This window comes from Gopherus evgoodei, chromosome 4 (assembly GCF_007399415.2).
Source record: "Gopherus evgoodei ecotype Sinaloan lineage chromosome 4, rGopEvg1_v1.p, whole genome shotgun sequence".
NCBI classification, from domain to species: Eukaryota; Metazoa; Chordata; order Testudines; family Testudinidae; genus Gopherus; species Gopherus evgoodei.
In genome coordinates, this window is record NC_044325.1 from 101,701,838 (window position 1) to 101,714,755 (window position 12,918).

Sequence of the window (12,918 nt, forward strand, 5' to 3'; positions counted from 1 at the left end):
TATCCTTCAGTGGTAGGAGTTCAGGCCTATTTTGAGGGGCTTTTGTAATTTCATGATAAAACACTGTCAGCTCAGGAGTTATGCCCGAGCCATCTGATGTTTCCCTTTTTGGCTGCTAGTGGCCACTGTGTCGTTTGTGCTACAGGCAGTCATAGCACCTAGTTGAGCAGGTAGGAGCTGTAGAATAGGTGCAGTGCAGGAGGTATGGAGGTAATGAAAGTAGCACAAGGGAAGCCCCCTGAAGGTTGGAGAGAGGGGGCAACTGCTAGAACCAGCTAGTGGCATGGGAGGGGCTGATGGAATGGAGGGCTGTGGAAGTCTGCTGAGAGGAATGCGGGGGTGGGGTGAGCCTGCTAGAAGACTGGGGGCTATGAGAGCCACAGAGAAGGGGGGGCTCTGGGCAGTGGGGAAAAGGAGGAAGATGAGGAGCAGGTGCACAGGGAAGCCAACACCTGCATATATGTGTTTATGTGTGCATGCGTGTGCGTACACGCATGCACGTTATGTTCATTTAAGGTAAAATGTTCAGCCTGTAATCGTCACTCACAGATAGACTGTGGGCTGAGGGCATCCAGAAAAACAGACCAAACCCCATGATTTATTCCTTTTTAAAATAATAATGAATAACAATCACATTAGCATTAGTCCCATTTCATGGTTTCTGAATTCACAGGGTTGGCTCTATTGAGGTTCCACTGCTATGGTCCTCCCTGGCCAAAAAAATGGATTTATGGCCAAATCATGTTTACAGTGCAACATAAAGCCATGTTGAGAACTCTCATAGTTTTATGGCAAGTTTCAGGAGTTGATGTTTTACTTTAAGCTGTAGTACACAGAAATGGGGTAGTATCCCCATTAAATAGTTTGTGACCCTTCTAATGGCCCTTACTGTCTTCTATGTTTCAGAAGCCACCATAACCCTCCCAGAGCAGCACTGTATCTATGAATCTAGGCCTTCTATGTTGTATATGTTTGGGAAACACTGTTATTTGGATCTTTCTGTGCCTGTATGGGTCTTTCATATTATGACTGCTGTGTAAAGAGTAAAAGCCACAGCAAGGTCCCCAGTTCTTAAAGATAAGTGATTACATGTGAAAATTTCACTTAAAAAAAAATAGCCAAGTTGATATACTTAGTTACAGAGAATAACTTGAAATCGTGACTGTAATACACCCTAAAGGTTCAAAATTCACAAAACAAATAAAAAGAACCCAAAATTTATCTTTTAAAACTCTCATGACGATTTGGGCCCTGACTCATGATTTTTGATACTTTGGGTTGGTACTACAGATAAAGAAACCGCATAAAACTTGAGGATTTTGGGCTGTGCTTTGTTTGACTAACGTCAAATTCAACATGTGATTTCATTTATATTTTTATTGCTTGATTTTAAGAGTGCAGTTTTATAGGACAAAATAAGATACAATATTGTCAGAATCAGGGTATGTGGTCATTATTCAGGGACAACAGTTAAAGAAACACAAATCTCCAGCAATTTAGAAATTAGCATGTTCACATATAAACAGCATAGTTGTGAAACAATGCGCCAGTCTAGTCTCACCTGGTTTTCATTACAAAAGTATTGTCCAGCTCCAGAACAATAGCAGAGAGTGGATTAAATAGCTTAATAAGTCTTTCATATTGCCAAATATTCTGGTTTGGTACTAGTAGAGAACATCTTTCACTGTAATACAGCGTATTTATCAGATAAAATTATTGCATCTGCCTAGGTCATTTTAGATAATAGAAGTAACGTCTACACAAAAACATTGTCACAGGTTCAACATCTCACTCTTTGAAAACAGAGATCTGTGCTTTGCTTTGGCATGAATCCAGTATCCTGCAACATACAGAAACACAGCTGCAAATCTAGACGGAAATAGAAATGTTCAGTTTCACTTCCTGGAGTGTAATCTGACATTTCCAGGTAGCCCAAAACCAACAGATATTCTCCAAAAACCGCCATGGCATTTTTTCTTCATAGCTGAAAGACATCAACAGATGGTGAAGAAAACAATTCTCCAATTTAAATTGGGGCAATATTCAATGCAGAGTGACATGTGACCTCTGATCTGTTGTCTGAAAAGCTGTCAGCTGATTACCAATATTGAAAATGAGGAATCGTGTTCTTCTATCTACTCACAGGTAGTGAGTTGTGTTTACTGCTGCTGATTGGCTAAGAATTGCACACACAGCTAGTCTATACTAAAACATCCTATTACTTTTGTTACCTTGTCCTCCCTCACACTATTGCCTACCTGTCTGTTTGTGTCATCTACCTGTTATGTTTTGCCTATTAGACTGTATGTGCTTTGAGGCAGGGACTGTTATTTACTACATCTGTGCCAGTGCCTAGCAGGGTAGGGCCTTGACCTGGAAGAAGCCCTAGATGTGCAGTCTCAGCATGAATTAATAACAACATTAGCAATATTAAATTCTCCTCCTCCTTGGCAGCTTCTTTCTATCTTTCACTTCTCATTCATGCTACTGGTCCATCACAGATGGTTTTTTCCAGTCAAATGTGAAAGGCATACAGACAATGGGAAAGCTGCATGTGTTCCCGGCGGAGGACAGGACACATTTAACAAGGCCACAGTTTGGCCAGCCCTGAAATCTAATCCTAAAATAAAAAAATAAAAAAGAGCTTTAACTATAAATGCCTGCGAGCTACGGAATACATTTCTTAAATCATTGGATCAAGGCAGCTGGTAAATTCGGTTGATATAGTATGAATGAAAAATGGTGCAAGTAAAAAGTAGATAGCATCTGTCAGAAATGTTCAGTATAACATCTGTCACAATAGCCCTGGAAATTTAATGGGATATAAAAGCCAGGCATTGTATGGTGGTAAAAAAAACACATATATGCTTTTGGTTTACTTCAGGTGCACACATGAGGATTTTAAATCTAACAACTTTATGCCTCTGTCAACACAATTAAGTCCTATATAAACAAATTTGCATACCAGTTCCTTGGTGTCTCTTGTAATATTAAATTACCAACTGTCCTTCCTCATTTGGAAGGTCTCAGCAAAAGGTGACTTATTTTATACTGTTCTAAAATAGACCACCTAGTACATATTTTACTTTTGTAAAAGGTTTTTTTCATTACTTTCTGACGGATGTAAACATGCTTCCAATTGGACGCAACCTTCACTTCTCTAGAGGCACGTACACTGTTAAAGAGCAGGATCCAACTTCCTATGCCTGTAGCAGAGACAGTTTACAGCACATTTTTAATCTGTTTGGTATAGTGTTGCATAGGGCTGCAAATTTTCAGGAAATGTGAAATACAGCTAGATAAACAGTTTTATGACCATGTTTTTTTCCAAAAGTCCCTATATTTTTCAGGTTTAAATACTGTGAGGAATAAGGCTTGACATTCAGATTCAACTGGAACATGGTTAAAACCATGGGAAGATAATTTACCGTGATCCATTACTGCCCTGCCAAGCTGCATCATTTTCTGCTCTAAATCACTTGAATAAAGTCATCCTAATGATGTAATAAATGGAGAAGCCACTCCATATAAAGTACAGTACAGGGTCCCTAAAGAACAAAGCGTCTCTTTGGTGTTGGAACACAGCATGCTGCCTATCAAGATAAACAGGGCTGTTTTACGAACAAAAAATAATCTTTTTACTATGATTTATTCTGTGGCTCTTGACCTAGTTCCCTCATTCATGTACATCACAAAACTGCTTGGCATTTTCAGCAGTATCTGTTAGGGAATCACGGGAAGCCCTGGACTGGAGTAGCGGTGGGTCTTGTATGTCAGGAGTGAGATGCATAGACAGCTGAGCAGAGGACTGTGCCCTGCCCTAATTCACACAGTGCCAGGTTGACTTACAATTTGTCCTTCAGTTCCAGGAAGAGTAAATTCATCCATAAACAAGGCTGGAATGAAAAGATTGAAAGGAAGCGACAGTTTAAAATTAATGAAAAGAGGAATGCTTGCACAGCGTTTATCATTGTTGAAGGATAACAAGATAATGTATTAACCATTCACAAACACACACTGCCTTGCCCAATCCCAGCAGTTACTGCCAGCTGGAGTTGTCAGAGCTCAGAGTTGAACTCCAAGGCATTTTCAATGGAAGCCTATCGTCTTTAGAACTCATTCCAGCTCTGGTCCACAGCGGGGCAGCATTTAAAATGCAGTGCAACTGCTTAGCCTGGTATTTTCACAGGCAGGGAATTAGTTGTTGGAGGTCAAAGGAGAAACAGGATAGAATTGGAGCTGTACAATTTCATGTTCATATTACCAAACCATTTGTAGTTTTCCATTTTCTAATTTTTGTCTCAGCATCTAGATATAACATACAATAGGTGCTGTATACATTTGCATATTAAATATAAAAATAAATACATGGGGATATATGGTCTCACACACAATCGGGGATGATGAAATGCAACATGTCTTGACCTTTGGGTGTTTTAATTATAGAATTTGCAAACACAGCTGGACAGTGAAGGGGACAATGACCTACTGTCACAGACAAAACCTTTGCCATTCTGAATGCTAAATCCTGTGACTGGAGCATGATAATTTTATTTATTTATTTTTAAGAGAAAAGGAATACTAAGAGCATCCCCACTTCACTCCACTCCTACAAAGCTCTCTGACTTTGTTCATTGATGATACTTCACCTTTTGATCATAAACATAGAAAACATTTTTCATTGTTTTCAGCCAAAAATATTTTGGTTTTCCATTTTTCATTGAAAAGTTGAAAATTGTTGAAGGAAAGATGACACTTCAGGCAAAAAAAATGCTGTTTAATTGAAAACCCAATTTTCTGTCAAAAACGTTTCAGTGGAAAATTTTTCATTAGCCCTACTCAGCATCACTAGCTGGAGTATTCAAGACCCAAACTTCCATGGATGCTTTAGCAATAGAAAGGTCACCTCAGTCTATGTAACCTGCTTCCTCATAGAAGCAAGAACTCTCAGTGATTTCATGACAAGAGTCCCATACATGAACTTCTCCCGCACAACTTTAGATCAATCCAGAGGATCATGCAAACTTCCAGAACTTTCATGACCCCTGAGTTTGTTGCCTGTCCACATTATAGACTTCATAAGTTCTCCAGGTAGAGAGCCACTGGCCCAGTGGAACACAAGGAGCATGGAAATTCCACAAACTTCTGCAGAATTTCTGAGGTCCTCACCTCAAGATGGAACAGACTGGCTAGGGAAGTTGTGGAAGCTCCTTCACAAGAGATTTTCAGAAGGAGGCTTGGATGGTTTAGACACAACAAATCCTGCATTTTGGCAGGGGATTAGACTAGATGACCCTTACAGTCCCTTCTAACCATACAATTCTATATTGCTTATCAACACCACCGCAGATTACCATAGCCAGACAAACAAAAACAAAAACCTTCCTGATTCTTTGTACTTGTCTCCATGTATGTGGGAGACAGAGCAGAACACCATCATCATTACTCTTATGGGGCTAAATTCTGCCCTCTATTAGGCTTGTGCAACCCTATTTTAGAGATATTGCATGATTATAGGTAAGGACAGAATTTAGTTCATTGTTTCCAAATGGTGGGACATATCCTGCAGTCCTTATTCAAGACTCTACCCATTGACTTTAGTGGGGGTTGTGTGCAAGTCTTGAACATGGCAGGATCTGGCCCACAAAGACCACACATATAGCTGTGTGGCTTGTAGCTGCAACATTCAAGTAGCAGAACAGCAACCAGTTTGTGCCTCAAAGTCCCAATCTATTTCCCAGTTTTCTCATAGGATAGGAGCAGGGGGAGTCTGTACCTAGTGGATCATATTTCCCCTGATGTGCCGGCACAGGTGCACAGGCATTTTAGAGGACAGAGCCAAGGCACTAGCCTTTCTGCATAGACTATGCCCACATTCTAAGAAAGGATGTAGCAACCCCATGGAGGCTGCTTTCCCCTCCGTGCTGCTTCTTGTGGTCAGGGCAACTAGGGCAGGGAACAAGGAGTGCCTGATGCCTCTTTACTCTCCTGGACAGTCAGGCAATAGGGTCACCATCTGGCCTTAAGTAGCTTATAGTAACTTTCAGAGACTTCAAATTGAAGCAATGAGATTTGAAGAGATTTTGCCATGTGTACCATTCCTCCATTCAAGAAATTCCCTGTCAAATGTAAATCAGGGCTTGTGACATTCAGAAGATAAATATAGGCTCAAGGGATAATTAGTTGCATTCAATTAACTGTTAGTTTAGTGCAGAAGAATAATATTTTGTATGTGGGACTACATAAGTCAGTCAGGGGTGGCTCCAGGCAGCCAGCGCGTGCCTGGGGCAGCAAGCTGCGGGGGGGCGGTGTGACAGTCGCCGTGAGGGTGGCAGTCAGGCTGCCTTCAGCAGTGTTTCTGCGGGAGGTTCACTGGTCCCGCAGCTTTGGCGGCAATTTGGCGGCGAGTACGCCGAAGGCGCGGGACTGACAGATCACCCACTGAACCAGCGCCAAATCCGCGTGGCTGGTGGACCTCCCACAGAAACACTACCGAAGGCTGCCTGACTGCCGTGCTTGGGGCAGCAAAAAACATAGAGCCGCCCCTGCAGCCAGTGAGCACTAGAATAGACACTATGAAGATTTGTCTTAGTCTTTTGCTCACTAAAGGCTAATTGGAGTAGCCCTTCAACAGTGGGGCTCAATTGGCCAAGTTCATTCCTGGTATTACTCCATTAATTTAAGACACGGATGAATTTGGTTAATTGTTTTTATTGAGTTTTGCCTGAGTAAAAACTATAGGAACAAACTTTGTTTTGTCATTTTACAGTCATTTACCCGCATGTGTACTGTAATGTTACAGCATGAATTATGAGATTTTGCAAAAGAATCACTTATTACCTGAGTATCCATCAATATGAACAGAAACCTGAAAATTATCTCTGTGTATTATAATTTCTGCTAATGGGCTGTATGCTGTCAACGCAACATAGAATAACAACTTCATACGTGCTAATTATTCCAGTGGTATCAACCCACAGGTGGCACCAAGTTTTAAAGTATTTGCACATTTCTTAACAGATGGCACCAATTCTATTTCACTTTGTGGAACAAGCACTGTAGAAAGATGGATTCAGAAGCCAATTTTGCTTCAGAAAGGCTGATGAAAACCATGTTTTGCTTACAGCAGAATTCCTGAGCAAATGTTATAGGCAGTTTTGCCTGACTACAAAGCCTTTGTAAAAGCAAATTTTGGTTTTTTTCCTCCTTATATGTATGATACTTGCCACACATTTGAGTTTCATTTCCCCAGGTAATCCCAAATACCTCAGTTTACAGTCTGAAATTTGGGGAAAAGGTAGATACATTCCACTCAGCAAGTTCCATGAAACAGGTGCATAATAGCTAAGAGAGACGTTTTGCAGCTGATGCTACAAGGAGACGCAGGGCAGTAATCTTATCTGCTAAAGATTACACTGGGAAGATTACTTACTTTAAAAAGTTACTATTTGTGAACTGCTTTATGAAGGGATTAGTGGGATTAGCAAAGAGTGATTTTTGTTTAACCCAAGGTGTGAGGAATTTATATGTAACCCCTACTTGGAGTTTCCCAGCTCCTGGCATTTGGGTCGGAGCCTCTAGTGGGGCTCTACCAAAAGGACAACAACTATGATGGTCACCAAATCCCTTAGATCTCTGTCCCAGCATGCTTGGCGTGAGAGCTGGAGACAGAAGAAACTAGAACTCCTTGCTGGGGCCAATTATGGAGGCTTCTGCCCTGTGTGATCAGGACAAGCAGTCCACTGGACCAGTGACAAGACAGGGCTATGCCACACCAAGCAAGTTATCTTGGGAAAAGGTGACAAATTGTAGACAAAGATTCTGATAGCTGGGAGAGACACTGCATGGTTCAAGGAGTGAGTCCCTGCTAAATTTCCTCTTCCTCAAAGGCAGTAGTACTGCTCTGAGATGCTGGCTGCAGGGATCAGGTGGCTCCAGGACTGCAGTGATCAGTATGGAGAGAGAGAGACTTAGAGAGAGAGAGATCCAACCCAGCACCAGCTGACTCCAGACCAGGGAAAACCAGCGAGCCCATTTGGAGTCAGGAGAAGACTTAGACTCACCAAGGGGAGAAGCAAAAACATAGTGACTTTTATTCAAGCTGTCCAGTGCCACAGTGCTGCTACACTCCATCTCAGAACAATAGGGTCTTGGCCAAACTGTCTGCCTCAGGAAGGTGTGAGGGAGTGAGTTGGATTTAGAGGCTTTTCTGAGCATTAGGAGGTGGGGAATTTGTTATTTATAAATAGTTAACCTTAATCTTTTCCTTCCCAAAAGCCTATTTTCCTGTGCACAATAAAGTCTCCCACTCTTTTATGCTGTTAATTTTGGCATGTCGTTCCTTTGCTGGTGCTTATTTTATTTACTTTATTATCCCCTTCATACCAGGCTTTACTCTCTTTTCCAGCTTGTAATATTATCATTGATTCCTCAAAGGACAGTACCCCTGTGTACTGGGCACAACAAGGAGCCTTTCTGAGTGGAGGCACCAAACACTCCCCCCCCACCACATCCCCCTGTCATAGTATAAATCCCCACTCTGAACCTTAGCGTCCAAAAGATGGGGTACCCAGCATGAATCCCCCTAAGCTTAATTACCAGCTTAGATCTGCCACCAACCAGGGCTTGCAGTGCCTGGTACACTCTGGTCCCCCAAAACCTTCTCAGAGGACCCCAAGACCCAGACCCCCTGGATCTTACACAAGGAAAGTAAACCCTTTCCCCCACCGTTGCCTCTCTCAAGCTTTCCCTCCCTGGGTTACCCTGGAAGATCACTGTGATTCAAACTCCTTGAATCTAAAAACAGAGAGGAGTGCACCTTGCCCCCTCCTCTTTCCCCCTCCCCAAGAGGTAATACAGATTCAAGCTCCGTGAATCTAAAACAAAGGGATTCCACCTTCCCCCCTCCCTTCTCTCTCCCTGTCTCCCACCGATTCCCTGGTGAGTACAGACTCAATTCCCTTGAGCCTCAACAAGGGGAAAAAATCAATCAGGTCTTAAAAAGAAAAACTTTTAATAAAAGAAAAAAAAGTAAAAGTTGTCTCTGTAATTAAGATGGTAAAGGTACAGGGTCTTTCAGCTTATAGACACTAGAGAGAAGCCTTCCCCTCAGCACAAATACAAATTAAAATCATTCCAGCAAAATACACATTTGCAAATAAAGAAAACAATCAAAAAAGACTAAACCGCCTTTGTACTTGTACTCATTATTTGAACAGAAAATTAGAGAGCCTGTAGGTACGTCTGGTTACTCTCAGAACCCAGAGAGAACAACAGATAAAGAAAAACACACAAACAAAGACTTCCCTCCACCGAGATTTGAATGTATCTTGTCTCCTGACTGGTCCTCTAGTCAGGTGTTCCAGGTTCACTGTTTGTAACCCTTTACAGGTAAAAGAGACATTAACTCTTAACTATCTGTTTATGACACTCCTCCAAAAAACTCAAGCTCATGTGAGAATTGGGGAGACGCCACTCCAAATATTGGTGTTAACAAGCACCTGGGAGAGAAAAGAGAGGAGGCTTAACCCCTACTTCAGGGGAGGGGCTTCATATAACATTATGATGAAATTTCTAAGCAGGAAGCTGACATTCGCATCAATCTCCTCCCCACAGTTCTATGATTTTCCGGTGTCACACAGCCACATCTTCCCCTGACCAAGTTTAATTGGCACCCAGCTTTAATTATGGCAGGTGTATTGTAATATGCTCCATAGCCTACTCTTGGATTGCTTAGTCCCTATCTGGTTGAATGTGCCTATATAATGAGAAAATGTGGCCCTCCTTGTGGCAATATTATGGACTATTAGTCATTAGAGACATAGGGAAATATCAGACATCTCAGGCTGACTAAATAAAGGTTCACCTTTGCACTCACTACTGTAGAGTCCAATTTTTGTATGCCAGACAAAAAAAAAATCTACATATATCTAAACATTTATACTGCCCTCCCTGCTATGCTACCAATACCTAGTTCTGTGTGGGACTGTACAGGTATGCAGCTCAGACTCAGCATTGTTTCCTTTCTTTTTCTAATGCAGAGCCCAGGAAAATATCTAGAAATTTATTCCTTACATTTCTGAATGTCCTGTCTAGTATTATCTCAATCCTGTACTCCCAACGCAAGCAAAATACCTAGTGACTTCAACAGGATTTAAATAGGCTTGGCAGAATTAGATTTTTTTTTTATAATTTTGACATATAATATTGATGTTTATTTGAACATTTTTTCATTTATCTATTTAACTTTGCACAGTTGCAAGAAATGAAAGGCTTTACACATTTTTTTTCAATTTTTATCCATTTAAATTCTCAAAATTACAGGAAATAAGGGGTTGGGAGTGTCAGATAATTATGTAATGACAGTAAACACTAAGATTCAAACCATTAGAGTTTTTTAAGCTGTCTGTTTTAGCAAAGCTTAAATACGTGCTGTATGCAACTTTCATTGTAACTCATTTATACACATTGAGGTGGGCCTCATGAGCTCAAGCAGCATTTTTCTTTATTAGCCTATCTGCACATTTCAGTTATCAATGGAAATATTTTTCATTAGTTTGTGTGTGTATACTGAAATTGATATTTACCAATAAAAATCGAATCCTTCCATGCTTATATTTACATGTGAACCCTGCTGTGGTATGACCAAGATCCTGCAAACACTTATATATATGTGAATAGTCCCACTGAAGCTAACAAGACTATTGACATGTGTAAATTACTTGTATGCATAAACTTTTGCAGGATCTGTATGTATCTCTTTCCACAGGAAGAAAAGGAAAGTGGTATTTTATAATAGGAGTGGAAGAGGCCACCACTATCATTAAGGCTCTATAAGTTTCTGTTCAAATCCTGTTTTCTGCCACCCACAGTTTGTTAAATCACTTTTCAGGCTGAAATTTTCCAGTGTTAATCTCTGCTCAAAGGTGAATTTATTTGGAAAGTCTGAACAAAGACAGTACAGAATTTTTTAGAGCAAAGAGTATTAAAAAAAAATACACTTTCCCTTTAAAAACAGTGTGATTTTGAACAGCTCTGAAGATGAAATAGCTGAGGGTTCTAAGGTTGAAATGTGGCATGGAAGGAACCTTCACTGAAGAGAAGTGCCTCCAAGTGTTCACGAGGCAACTGGGTTTTGATTTTAAGAGCCTTTGAAAATTGTTTTCTCTTAAACTTTTGAAGTGCACAACTAGGAAAGCACAATGCTTAAAAAACAAAACACACACAGTAAAAGGGTTCTTGGGATGAAACAAGAGTTCAAAGCCCCTGCCTCAGTCATTGAGCATTGTCATTATTTCTTTTCACTTTGCATATGTAAGTGTCATCATCTTCTCATGGCCAAGTATAGAACATTATGTTTTAAATCTAATCAGGAGGAGACCTTCTAAAACAAGTTTCAGCTTGCTGCTAGATAAAAAGCAGCCTTTCAAATATGTAAAATTTAAAGTCATAGACCCTTAGCACTGCTGTAATAGAAGACCTGTTGAGGTAAAAGGACTCTGGGAAAATATGTTCAGCTTCACAGTCACACAAAACATTACTGTATCAATTTGGCATGTGCCAAACGAGCATCCCAGAACAAAGTGCCTTTGTTCACCTCTTACAGACTGTGAGCCATGATTAATATGCAACTTAGTCTTTGTCTAATCCATGTCATCTAAAAGGACAATAAAGAAGTAGTGTGCAGTGTTCAAAATAAATACAACAAACTCACAGCTGTCACATGTCTGGCCGCAGCTTTACTGTACTTGCACCTGTTCCACAGGAAAAATGGAATGCTGGTTTCCCAGAAGTGTGTACTCGGTGATGGAACATGTCTCAAGTGCTTGATCATATGTTTCTTCTTCTGGAATGTAAGAATGTCCAAGTGCAGGTATTAGCCCAGGCCACTGAGGGCATACATCCAGGCCCGAATTCTCAGTTACACTGAGGCAATTTTACATCATTCTGGCAGCACAAAGAAGTGTTAATGTTGTCACCAGGCCTCATAAGTGTATATGAGAATCAAGCGCTCACTCTCACCTCAAGTCAAAGATGAAAATGAATAAATGACTGACTAGTCACAAGGTATGAATAGCCATATTAAAAAGAAAAAAGGTTTCACTATAAATCTTTGAAACTGATACCAAAGATGAAAAGTCTTTCCACAGTCAATCTGACTGGTAAAACCAAGAACTTCAAAATCCTGTTTTATATCACCTTCCTCCTCCCAGATGAAAATAAAACCTTCAATAAATGCCAGGCTGCAGTGGTTAATAACGTGGGATATTTCTACCAGCTTTTAAAGAGAGATCAATGAAATTACATTGTAAAGAGATGGTAAATATTAGTTAGTGAATGGGTAATTGAGTCACTTCCCTCTCCCCCCACCCCCCGCATCTTTTAACCTTTTGGCAGTGTTCAAATACTATACTTGGATTTAGTTAAAGTATACCTATTAAGCAATCTGCCAAAATAAATTGGTACTTTTAGTCACACAGATTTACTTTATATCAGTAGCTGCAAACTGCTACTGTTCTTACTTATCACTGGTATGATCCTCAGTGTTCTAGACCAAGGATGGGAAACTTTACAATAGTAGAGGCACAACTCTTTTGCAGGGCCAAGGGGTAGAGAGAGAAATTTATGAAAGATTGTGATTTAGAGATGCTCCCTGAAAAGGGACTGTGTTGGGAGTGTGAGAATTTGGAGATGTGCCCTGGAGGCAGAGGTCAGAAACACCACATGGTTGTGCTCAGCAGTTCCCCAAAGACACTCTCCAGTTTGTTTTATTCCTGTCTCATTCACTGGTTTTTTATTTAATGAACCCCAAGATTGTTAAAGGGGTATGACATGGAGAGGGAATCAAGAGGGTTGGAGAATAAGCCCGCCCTGCACTCAGTCCACAGTGGCTGCTCCTGTCCCTGGGGTAGGACTTGG